Source organism: Notothenia rossii (genome assembly GCF_949606895.1).
Source record: "Notothenia rossii genome assembly, chromosome: 6".
Lineage (NCBI taxonomy): Eukaryota > Metazoa > Chordata > Actinopteri > Perciformes > Nototheniidae > Notothenia > Notothenia rossii.
In genome coordinates this window covers 1,549,531-1,561,730 of record NC_136909.1, presented here as the reverse complement: position 1 = coordinate 1,561,730, position 12,200 = coordinate 1,549,531, and the positions used below count along the sequence as shown (strand labels likewise).

Here is a 12,200-nt window from a genome sequence, read left to right as displayed (position 1 = left end):
TATCAAGAGACCTTTAAAGCAGCGCTGAGCTCTAGCAGGTCCAGAGGTTGGAGCGTTCATGTTGATTAAAAACCAGATTAAAAAGCTTAGCTCTCCCCAGCAGCAGAAGCTTCAGGAATAAAACACTTCTGTTCTCTACTTTCAGAAACTGGGCCACTCCTGATCAGGAAGTTGCACAAAGGCACGCAGGCAGCCTCTTTAATTCACAAGAGCTCGTAAATTATGAACTTGTTTCCGGGGGAAATAATGGATTTGTATGACAGGCGCTGTAAATGAAAAAGGCCGTCATGGAAATGCCTCTGATGTGCGGGCTGCAGCGAGTTGAATGTAATCCATTTCCCAAGTGGACATACTGTAATTACACTCAGAACGTGATAATCAGGACATGTAATTCCATTATCGTGTCTCACTTTGGCCGTGTCAAACGCCAGAGGGTAAATGCACCATCATTCCTTTTTAAATAAATATATATATATTTGTGGTTGCTTTGTGTCTCTTTGTACTCTGTGTGTGTCTCTTAATAGAGATTAAGAGTTCATCTTGTATGTGTTTGTTAATTCGTGGTTTTTTCCTGTCTCTTTGTAGTCATTTCGTGTCTCTTTGTAGTCATTTCGTGTCTCTTTGTAGTCATTTTGTGTCTCTTTGTAGTCATTTTGTGTCTCTTTGTAGTCATTTTGTGTCTGTCTGGTCATGTGTCTCTTTGTAGTCATTTCGTGTCTCTTTGAAGTCATTTCGTGTCTCTTTGTAGTCATTTTGTGTCTCTTTGTAGTCATTTTGTGTCTCTTTGAAGTCATTTTGTGTCTCTTTGTAGTCATTTTGTGTCTCTTTGTACTCTGTGTGTGTCTCTTAATAGAGATTAAGAGTTAATCTTGTATGTGTTTGTTAATTCGTGGTTTTTTCCTGTCTCTTTGTAGTCATTTTGTGTCTCTTTGTAGTCATTTCGTGTCTCTTTGTAGTCATTTTGTGTCTCTTTGTAGTCATTTTGTGTCTCTTTGTAGTCATTTTGTGTCTGTCTGGTCATGTGTCTCTTTGTAGTCATTTTGTGTCTGTCTGGTCATGTGTCTCTTTGAAGTCATTTCGTGTCTCTTTGTAGTCATTTCGTGTCTCTTTGAAGTCATTTCGTGTCTCTTTGTAGTCATTTTGTGTCTCTTTGAAGTCATTTTGTGTCTGTCTGGTCATGTGTCTCTTTGTAGTCATTTCGTGTCTCTTTGTAGTCATTTTGTGTCTCTTTGTAGTCATTTTGTGTCTCTTTGTAGTCATTTTGTGTCTGTCTGGTCATGTGTCTCTTTGTAGTCATTTCGTGTCTCTTTGAAGTCATTTTGTGTCTCTTTGTAGTCATTTTGTGTCTCTTTGTAGTCATTTTGTGTCTGTCTGGTCATGTGTCTCTTTGAAGTCATTTCGTGTAATTTTTTCCATGTCTTCAGCACAAATGAAGTGATTTTCCAGGCCGATGCTGCTCATGAGCTCATAATGGAGTCTAGAAGGCAGTCAAACATTATGTAACACTGTGTATTTGAATCGTAGCCAAAGGGTGAGGCATAATGCCTCTGCCATTATGCCTCACCCAAACTGTTGGCACTATCATCAAGACCAGACAATCAGGTTCACCTTCATCCTTCGTAGCCAAAGGGTGAGGCGTTTATTATGCCTCACCCAAACTGTTGGCACTATCATCAAGACCTCATTAAAATAAACGCTCCTCCATATGTTTCAGTCATCACGTCCAATTACTAACAAGATAAAGGTGACAATAAAGAATAATACAAACTAGCATAAATTATTATTATTATTAAAGACATGTGTCATGCATTTATCTTTATGTCTGACCTTGTAATCATTGTATTAATATTAATATTTTCCCTAATAAGTAATAATTTGCACCAGACGTAGTCTTGCATATCAAGCTGCATACATGTCACATAACTTGTTTCTTTAGAACAAACAAACAACAGAATTGATGTTTATCATTATTATGTGGATGTCTCTCAGCGAGTTCACGCTATTTTAGAGTGCATATGTATTTTGTATGAATGAAAGTAATTTAGTTTGATCATAGAAGTTCATTTTGGGTTGGCTTTGGGTTTTAGGCCTTCATTTTGATGTCACAGGGGTTTAGCGCCACCATCTTGGTTTTTGGACCACCACCATCTTGGTTTTTGGACTGTCGCCATCTTGGTTTTTGGACCACCACCATCTTTGTTTCTTGACCGTCAGTATCTTGGTTATGAAATTGATTTTATGGTTAATATTGTTTTTTATTTACCTAGGTAAGATGTAATCATGCATGATTTTAACTTGGTTGTTATTTTGTTTATTGTTTTTTCCTGTCACTTATTTCTTGTTTATACTTCTTGATGCAACATTTAAATACATGTAGGGTGGCATTTTGAAGTTTTTGTGGTAAAACTGCACCTTTTTGTATTTCCTATAGCTTGAAATGGTAAGTGGGAAAATAACATGACCAACTCTGTGAATGAGCTCCTTGAGGGTTCATACGTTCTGTACTGAAGAGATGAAATGAAGTTAAACCAGTTTACTGAGAGCTGTAGAGGAGTGGCTAGTGTTTGTGGAACAAGACACACCTCCCCGTTAGAGTTGAATAAAGAGAGATGCCAGGAAACAGTTTGTTACTCTTCCTCACTACGGAGAGACGAACGGACTGAAAACCAGACGATCAGATTCAGACCAAACTAACAACTTCCTCTGAGTTCAGCTACAGGAGAGAAAAGAGGAAACTACATCACTGCTGCTTCAACCTGAGGACCCTCCACCCCCTGAAGGTGAGTCTGACTCCAACACCACTCAATACCTGTTGAAAACTGCTTTACAGTAAATGTTTGAGGTGATAGACTCCAATGCCGGTAACCTGATTATATGAAAGATCTTTTCTGTGTGGATTAACTGTGAGGGCTCCCTGGCTGTGTATTTATTTTGAACGCCAGTGATCATTGAGGAGACAGTTAGGTGTCTGTAATCCTGAGGCTACGCAGAGAGCATACACTGTTTATGTAATCAATTATTATTATCGTTCAAGGCAATGTTGCTTTTGTACTGCAATGTCTCCATCACTGCAGATCAAAAACATACCTGACCTGAACATTAAAGTGACTAACAACAATCTTTTTTAAATTAATGAAAATCCATAAAACAAAGTTTATTCTTTGTGGATCTTAAAGTCCAGCAACACTTAACAGATAAAAGCCCCATTCGATCTGAAGTGAACGTTAAAAGTTAAACCAGTTTACTGAGAGCTGTAGAGGAGTGCCAGGTGTTTGTGTAACGAGACACACCTTTGTGTTATATTTGAATAAAGCAACCCACTCTCTTCAGTCTGCGTACAAATGACACGACTTTACACATTGGAAATGCGTACAATAGATACGCAGAAGTCTGATTTTGCGTGCATATGATACGCCACATTTCGTGCCTGCACCACTTATTTTTGTCCGGTCGGGTCTTGGAAGACAGGAAGCTGTGTGGTTCATAAAAACATGCTCTTACTCAATATCAAGCCACGATTATTGTTTTTATTTTAAATCGTATAATGTCGGACTTTTTTTGCCGTCCCTTAGGAAAAGAAATGGGGCTCAGAGCCTCAGAATACTGAAATCTGTGTTTTTTAAATATTTTTTTCCTTCTAATTTGTTATTCTTTTCTAAATAACACACTGTTATTTACTCACCAATAACACACAATTATCCTTGTTTTTATTTATTCATTTGATGCTATAATCTTGGGCTTTTTAGCATGCTTTTTAGCCGTAAATAAAGGCACCGGGAACAGACGTAGACGGTAAACTGATTACCCAAGATCCTCAGCTTGAGGCTCGGGATGTTTTAGCCGCAATGCACGATGGGATATGGTGTTAATGCGTTATCATATCCGGAAAAAAAATCAGAGTTTAGGATGGCCGAAGACACTACACTACCCATAATCCCCAGCTATCGTTTGGGACTAGTCCCGTTGACAAACCCCGTGATTAAACTTCAAGCTCTGGGATTGGATGTTGGTGCGCCAAGGTTATGCCGAGCGTCAAGCTCTTTGAAATGGAACGAAACCACGACAGACTATCCAAAACTGGACTTGAACGCCCCCCCAGAACTACACATGCTGGCTATTGTGTTTTGCAACATATTCTATAGCACGTCTCTACTGGGAATTGTAGTTTTAAAAGACGTTTTCGTTTTTCCCACAATTAGAAGTTGCCAGTATTAAACTGTGTACAGCCCTGGAGGTTTAGGCGATAGGAAACACATTGGTGTGTACACATTTAAAACATGTGAAAATCACTTGTGTCCATAATGAGCAGCATTAATATATACACACATGACAGCTCATTGTTACTCTGTATTTCTACTCCACTACAATTCAGAGGTTAACCTGGTATTTTTACTCCACTACATTTATTTTAGTTACTTTGCAGATTCTGATTAATGATGTGAAATATAAACAACCCTTAAAGCAGACTTTAGTTACACCTGAGTCAAATTCAGGGAAGGTGATTGTCAAGTGCCAACAATCAGGAGAGATATTTGATAGTTGGTGCTTGAGAAGACTAAACATTTATCTGCAATTGACATGAATGGAAACGAGTAATAAAGTATATTCATTACTCGTTATTCTCGACTAATAGTTAATTAAAGATTGTATAATGGCTATTTTACACATCCCTTTCAAGATTTCAAGATTTCAAGATGTTCTAAGGTTTATTGACATATCATATACACAACTATGGAGACTGTCCAAAACTGGATTTGAACGGGACATTTAAGGCACATTTTGCAAATCTGGCAGTAGCCATCGATCATCTTAAGATAAGATATACTTTATTGATCCTAAGTTGGAAACATTTGCGTCACATCAGCATGTGTAACAGTTGTAAATATGCAGTGGTGTTTATTTGTAAATCATTTAGTATAATCACACAAATTCTGTGTTTTATATTTAATAATTCTGTGATCTTTATTTATTGATTGATCAATACCTGAGAAGGCCAGAGATGAAAAATCTATATACATCCTATAAGATTATAATACATATGTATAATATCAGTTAAAATAAGTGCTTCAACATAGTTAACATTGCTGGAGGCACACATATTGATAGATGTCTTGTTATGCACTATTGAGGAACCTGCGACCCAAGTTTTTCATTCATTGCATAACTACACCGTTTGTGAATAAACCTTAGAAAATCTTGAAATCTTGAAAGGGATGTGCAAAATAGTCATTACAGTCTTTAATTAACTATTAGTAGAAAATAACGAGTAATGAATATACTTTATAGGGATCCTATTAATATCTAATAATAAAAATAATGAAATTCAATAACATGCTTTAACCACCAGGTGTCCCTTTCTATCAGCTGTGCACCTTTATGGTATAAATACAGCCTGATTGGATCAAATATAAAAGTCAGCCGAATTAGTGTTGATCCTGGGAGGAGACGTATTGTGTGAAAAGAAATGTAAGATGTTGTTTAATTGCTGATATATTTATGATCCACGTCACGTTTTCAGTGTTGGCGGCAGTTCCTCCTGTTTGTCTAGAAGTCTTCTCATCAGGGCTCTATAAATAGAGAACTACGGCAGATCTGTAATATGTAATGCAGCCGAACCGTGTATTACAATGCCGTTATGTGATGACCCCCAAAGAGAAAAGCAAGAACACTCGGAATAAAGTATTTTTTTTTTTTTTTTTTAAATGTTTCCTGTATTTGTTTATGACGATGTGATGTGAGATGTGAGACTGGAATTGCACAGGGGAAAATAACGTATCTTTAGATGCGGATTTTGTTAAACTAATACGTTTGCGCTGTGGACCAACACTATACATTGACGGGGAAGGGGGTAGCAATAAAGATAACACCATTAAACAGTTACACAACATAACAGAAATAATATCGATAGCAGCGTCCCTAGCAACCACCTTGGTAACAATGAAAACGTTGTATGGACACAATTTCCTGAAGTAATCTTCGTAATAACTAGCAAACTAAAGATCATGTACATCCACTGCACACATAATCTGAAATAACAACTCATATTTCTCGCATCAAATGACATCAAAACGCATTTTAATGGCCAAACTAACTTTAAAATAGGCATTTTACACCGAGAATAAAACGAAGGTCGGCCATGTTTTTTTTTTCTGCAGGGAGAAATGTGAAGATCACGTGACATAGACGCCAGCCATTGGAATGAATGGAATGCAGTTGGAGGTCAACCAATCACAGAGCTTGAGAACTAATCACGGGGCTTGTCAAACAGAGCACATGGTGCTGGGGATTCTGGGTAGTGTAGTGTCTTCTGCCATCCTTCACTCCGAAAAAATATTTGTTTCTCCGAATCGAAGGGTAAAAATACAAAAGCATTGCACACAATTTAAATCAATCAATGTTGTGTAATCAACAAGGATAATCTGGTGTTTTTTAGTTGATGAGTAGTGCAGATATCACTGTCAAATCAATCGACAGTAAGGGGAGTACTTACTTCCGGGTGTACAATTCTCCGTTATCCAATGGGAATGGACGCTCACATTGCCTTTAAGGGCAGCCGACACAAACGAATGCCGTGCTTCCATGAGCGTCAAATCCCGCCGCAGATGGGAATACATTGCAATCAGTTGAAAGCTATTTGCGTCCCTTTATGAAGCTGAAGGAGCCTAGGAGCGTCACAACTGCACGCCTCGGGACCCTGACCAAACGTCGCTCCTGGACGTTTATGGAGTGAGAGTCTGTTGCAGATGCTAACAACAACAACAACAACAATACACGTAAGGTGTGCACGTTCTCTCTCTCTCGCGCCACACATACACACACCCTCCCGGTCCTCCCGATGGCCAGTCGGTGCCTGCCGGTGAGCGTGGAAGTGTGGTCTGCCACAAGCGGGCAGCAGGAGCGGGGCTGTCAGCATCAGCTTGTAGATGGTATTTTAAATACTCGATGCGCTCTGAAACTACGGGGCGGCCGAGGACAAAAAATACACATGCGTTAATCGCGTTAAAATAATTAGTGGCGTTCATTTTTTAAATTTTTTTTATTAACGCGTTAACTTGACAGACCTAGTTTTTACATAATTTTACAGGATATTGCTATATTATTTCACATGTTTTACTTCTACATTAATATCTGATTTGTAAAACATCACAGACAGAAAGGCATATCCTCATTTAACGGTAAGCTATTGAAATTGTGATTCCATAGATGTGTCTCCCATCACCCCAATCCCCTGACTATTCTCTCTACTCAGTATTTACATTCTTATATTCAAAGGAAATCAGTAATATCTTAAAAAACTACAAGTCCTTTTCTATCATCGTCTGTTTCCGGTATTGTTCCTGTAATGAGAGTTCACATTTATGCTACATTGAAGGGTGGAATTGACTACACATCTTCAGAAACATAATTTGCTTCAGATATAACTCATAGCGATATTGTAACCATTAAGAAAAGCCAACTGCATTAAAAACCCAGTTAACAAACATTAGGTAAAGTATTTTTCCTTCAGTAATGAAGATGTAATTCTGATGTAGACACACCTGGGGTCGCTGTTCTGTCTTTTACGCTGAGCCATGCATTGTCTGGAACGTAAAAGGAACGAAGAAGAGAAAGTGAAGTGACATACTTTCGGTTCAACATGAAAACACTCCCAGTTAAACATGCAAAAACAAAGCGCTAAATAAAAAGATAAAACACCAGCATGTAATTTACGTTAGAATAAATAGAATGGTTTTGAATAATAGATGAGAGTAAAATCTACGTCACTTTACAGCCCCGCCCATTTATGGGGGAAACCAACGCTGTCATTTGAACGGCGATCAAGCCTGAAGCCCCAGAGCTCTTCTTTGTCCTTTCTTCTTCGAAGAAGTACAGAAACACGTAACTCTGGATTTGTTTTAATGTTTGAGGAGCAATAAACGACACAGCAGCTTTTTGGCATGTTAAAACTATTATGTTCTGCCTCGCTCATGAGAGTAACAGCTGGAGAAATTACAGCCTCGCCCACTGATTTTAATTTAACCATATCGAGCCCGATTGTCGATTTCAAAGGTGTGCTCTAAAATGATATTTATAAATGACTATTATCATTATTATAAGCAAGACAATAAATGGCAAAGATATGTAGAAAATAAACGTATTTGAGATACTGAAGAGAGTGGGTTAACGTGGCGTATCATATGCACGCAAAATCGGACTTCTGTGTATCTATTGCACACATTTCCAATGTGTAAAGTCGTGTCATTTGTACGCAGACTGACGAGAGTGGGTTGGAATAAAGAGACATGCCAGGAAACAGTTTGTTCTTCTTCCTCACTTCAGAGAGACGGACTGAAAAACAGACGATCAGATTCAGCTTCAGACCAAACTAACAACTTCCTCTGAGTTCAGCTACAGGAGAGAAAAGAGGAAACTACATCACTGCTGCTTCAACCTGCTGACCCCCTGAAGGTGAGTCTGACTCCAACACCACTCAGATACCCCTTTCACACCAACGCGGTTCCAGGGCCGGTTTGGAGCTGGAGCTTGAAAAGCACAGTTTCAAGCACCAAAAGGTTGTCGGTCTAGAAAGCAAGCACCGCATACGTCACGCTTATGTCGGATCTGGGCTGTGTCAAAATAACACGCGACATCCGCCTTTCCGCCAGCTTCAACATGATCTGTGGAAATAACATTGAGAATCAGTTTTAATGTTATACCATAGTGCAAAGCTGGGTATTTTGAGCTTGGCGCATGCAGAGGCTAACAACAGCTAGCTCTAACGCCAAGATATGTATTTACCTTCTTTCTCCTACGGAATCGTCGTTGAAGTTGATGATGATTGTAAGGAACTTTTGAATGTAGCATGCAACGACTGTAAAGTTGATAGCAAAGTCGTCCCATTTCTTCCATTTCGTTTCGACAGAGCAAAACGAGTAGCGCTTCAATACAATCTGCCATTGTTGTCGATTTGAGGGGTTTCCGCGCGGTTTGGCTTTATGAAGCAGGCACTCAAACGGTCGTGACGCAAACGATGACGCAATGACGCAGCACCAGTCGGGCTCTGAGCGGTGTGAACAGGGCGGGAGCTGAACCGAAGAACCGGTTCTGAACCAGAAAAGCTCTAGCACGGAGCTTGAACGGGAAAAACCTTGGTGTGAAAGGGGTAAGAGTGAATATCAGTGAAGTCAGTTGAGGAGGGGGAGGGGGAGCCATGACTGACTGTATTTCTCGTCTGCTGTGTTTTCAGCTTCACTCAGAGACAACATGGCTTCCAGATCCAACAATGAAGCGGCAAACCAGCATCAGGATCAAGTTGCCATCCTTGCTCAAGATATGTCCAGTATTAGTATAGGAGGAGAGGAACCGGGCTCTGAGGGCTTTAATTTAGGGAATCACAGCTGGGAGGTCCAGATTCCAGCTTCCCGTCCAGACTGGGAAATGGGTGTGTTAGCCGAGTCTGCACAGAGGAATGGAAACACACGGTCTGGATTATGGAGCATAAGGTTTAATGGAGGTAGATACTCAACATGGTCACCATCAGGTTCAGGAACTCTTTCTGAAAAACGGAAGAAGCCCGTCAAGAAAGTCAAAGTGAAACTGGACTCTAAAAGACGAGAGCTGGTGTTCTTTGTTGAATCTAAACGCCTACACACCTTCCCACACACTTTCACTGAGAGGATGGTTCCATTCATGCACTGGGCCTAAGTGAAGTCATTACCACTGAAGTGTGTGAGACAGTGGATCAGAGCAGTTAGAACAACAGGAGGATTATATCTCTGATGGAGTTCATTTCTCAGAGAGGAATTAACTAAAGCTGTACCTGTTTAGTTTTAATGATTGTTATTTAGGTGGAAGGTATCCTTTTTCTATCTATGATCAACTTTTATTAAACTGAAATACATGCACTTAGTTTCTTCTCCTTAACACGTGGGACCAACCAAAGCTTGTAAGAATGATGTTTCTCCATAACTCTCATTAACATGGAGTTTGATTTATTGATTCTGTGTCATTTAGTGGGAATGCTGATACAGCTTTCCCACTAAATGTTTTAATACGCACGGAATTCTTTATTATTATTCCGCCGGGATTTTGCACCTCTTCTGTTCCCACATTCCACATCGCAGAAACCCTGTTTGAACATCAAAACGTTCAGCTCGGTCGGGAATCAATGGCTATTACTTTTTTCATTTATAACTTTCATAATTCCCGAGATATATCCCATAATACATCACATTTTTAACATGGAAGTCAATGGAGAAATTCTACAGACTTCAACAAATCTTCATGCGACTTCAACTGCTAACTGTTCATTCATACTTTCACTCAGAAACCTCATTCCAACTTTAAAATGTTACACAGCTTTCTGACATCATTCATATTTTTATTATTCACATTATTCAGACAACTTTTAAAACACATTCATACTTTTAGAGATATTAAACATTGTTCAGACCTTGGTAAAGAGGCCTTCTTCAGATTGTAACATGAACTAGAGTGTGTGATGTCACAGCTAGAGTGGAGGACAGCTTGACATTTGCCTTCATATTTTTTTTTAAACCTGCTATAATTCCCAAACCCTACATTCCCGAGACATCATTTATCATGACAAACGTAGGAAAACATCTCGTAGCTTGAAAAATGACAAATAATTAAGCAAAAATAATTAAACAAAATGCCTCTTGAGGGCATGAAGTGACAAAAACATTCAACATTCCTCCATTAAAGCCCATTGTAATTTCAGGCAGATATTTCCCCACAGCAGCAGCCGCACACCTTTAGTTAAACTGCCAAAAAGGCCACAAAATTAACCCAAAACTACACAAAAATTACACTTCAGATACTCAACTTCCTTGACATGCTTCACGTTTTGAAATGTCACCGATACCTGTTACGGTTCTTCCACAAAACGTTCACATGTCAGAGGTTCATCTCTCATTCAGAACAGTGAAGCCTTTGAAGTCTAGGCACCTCCTTAGCTCAAATATAAACACCTGTGCAATGGAACACGATGATGTCATAACTCCACCTGACATGCTCAGAGCAGCAGACTTCAGATAGAGGTTAATGGTCCTGCCCTCAACAGCTCTACGTCATCATATACCGTTTCCATGGAAATGCATCCCTCGCCATAAAACACGATGTCGCTGTAACTCCAATGGACACGGTCCGATCGTCCCCCAATCTTCACTTGTATATCACCGGTCCATGCCTCAACAGCTCTACGCAAAATATCTCACCATAGGCTGTTGCCATGGAAACGCATCCCTCGCCAAAAATCACGATGCTGTCGTAACTGATATGAAAATGGTCAAAACACCACCAGACTTCAGATGAAAGTTAATGGTCCAGCCCTCAACATATCTATGTGCCATTGGTGAGTTTTCCTCAAAAGCTGTTGCCATGGCAACGCATCCCTTGCAATAAAACACGATATTGCCATAACTCCTATGAACATTGTCAAAAAGTGCTAAAACTTCACATGTGTGCTAACAGTCCAGCCGTGAAGACATCTACGTGACAGTTTTGAGATTTCTTCAAATGTCGTTGCCATGGCAGCACAATGCTCGCTATGAAACACGGTTTTCTCATAACTTCAGTGAAAAGGCTCAAAACATCCCAAAACTTGACAGGTTTGGTAACGATGCAGCCATCAACATATCTAAGCATATTATGTGGTGTCATCAAATACCGTTGCCATAGCGACAGATCATTTGCCATCAAGTTGGTTCAATAGTTTGCAGTTTAAATATTATGCTGCTTTTCCGAGCTTTCTTACTTTCTTTTCTTCTCTTATCACACATTCAAGCTCCCAGTGTTCATGTATCATTTCAATTATTCACTTTCTTCTTACACATTACATTTCAGCATAGTAATTTAGCGTCAGCTTTTCAGCATAAAGCATTCCCACTGGCAATGTCTTCAGGAATTGCATCCTCTAGTTTTAAATTGTTGTTCATTTCTGATTGGTGTGTGACGGGATCCAAAATAAATAAAAAACATTTATCCAACTGAATGTTTGAGCGCCCAATCATTTATCAGCTCTGAACAAACACATTATTATTCTACTTCAGATTATGTAATAACGTTTCCAGACGTGAAAATCAATGTTTAAACTCGTAAAATTGTATATAATAAACAGAGTTTTAGAGCCTGAATTAACTGTTGATTGCTCAGAGTAGTTATAAGGATGCGACATCCATCACATTAGTATGCATACAAAG

At 39.3% G+C, this 12,200-nt stretch overlaps 1 long non-coding RNA gene across 1 annotated transcript; it reads left to right on the top strand.

Annotated features, from left to right (window-relative positions):
• Nucleotides 1-2,634: 2,634 nt before the first annotated feature.
• Nucleotides 2,635-11,987, top strand: LOC307042127. The gene is made up of 3 exons (XR_013809008.1): nt 2,635-2,780; nt 8,320-8,448; nt 9,227-11,987. It is a non-coding gene; the product is annotated as an uncharacterized lncRNA (long non-coding RNA).
• Nucleotides 11,988-12,200: the final 213 nt, after the last annotated feature.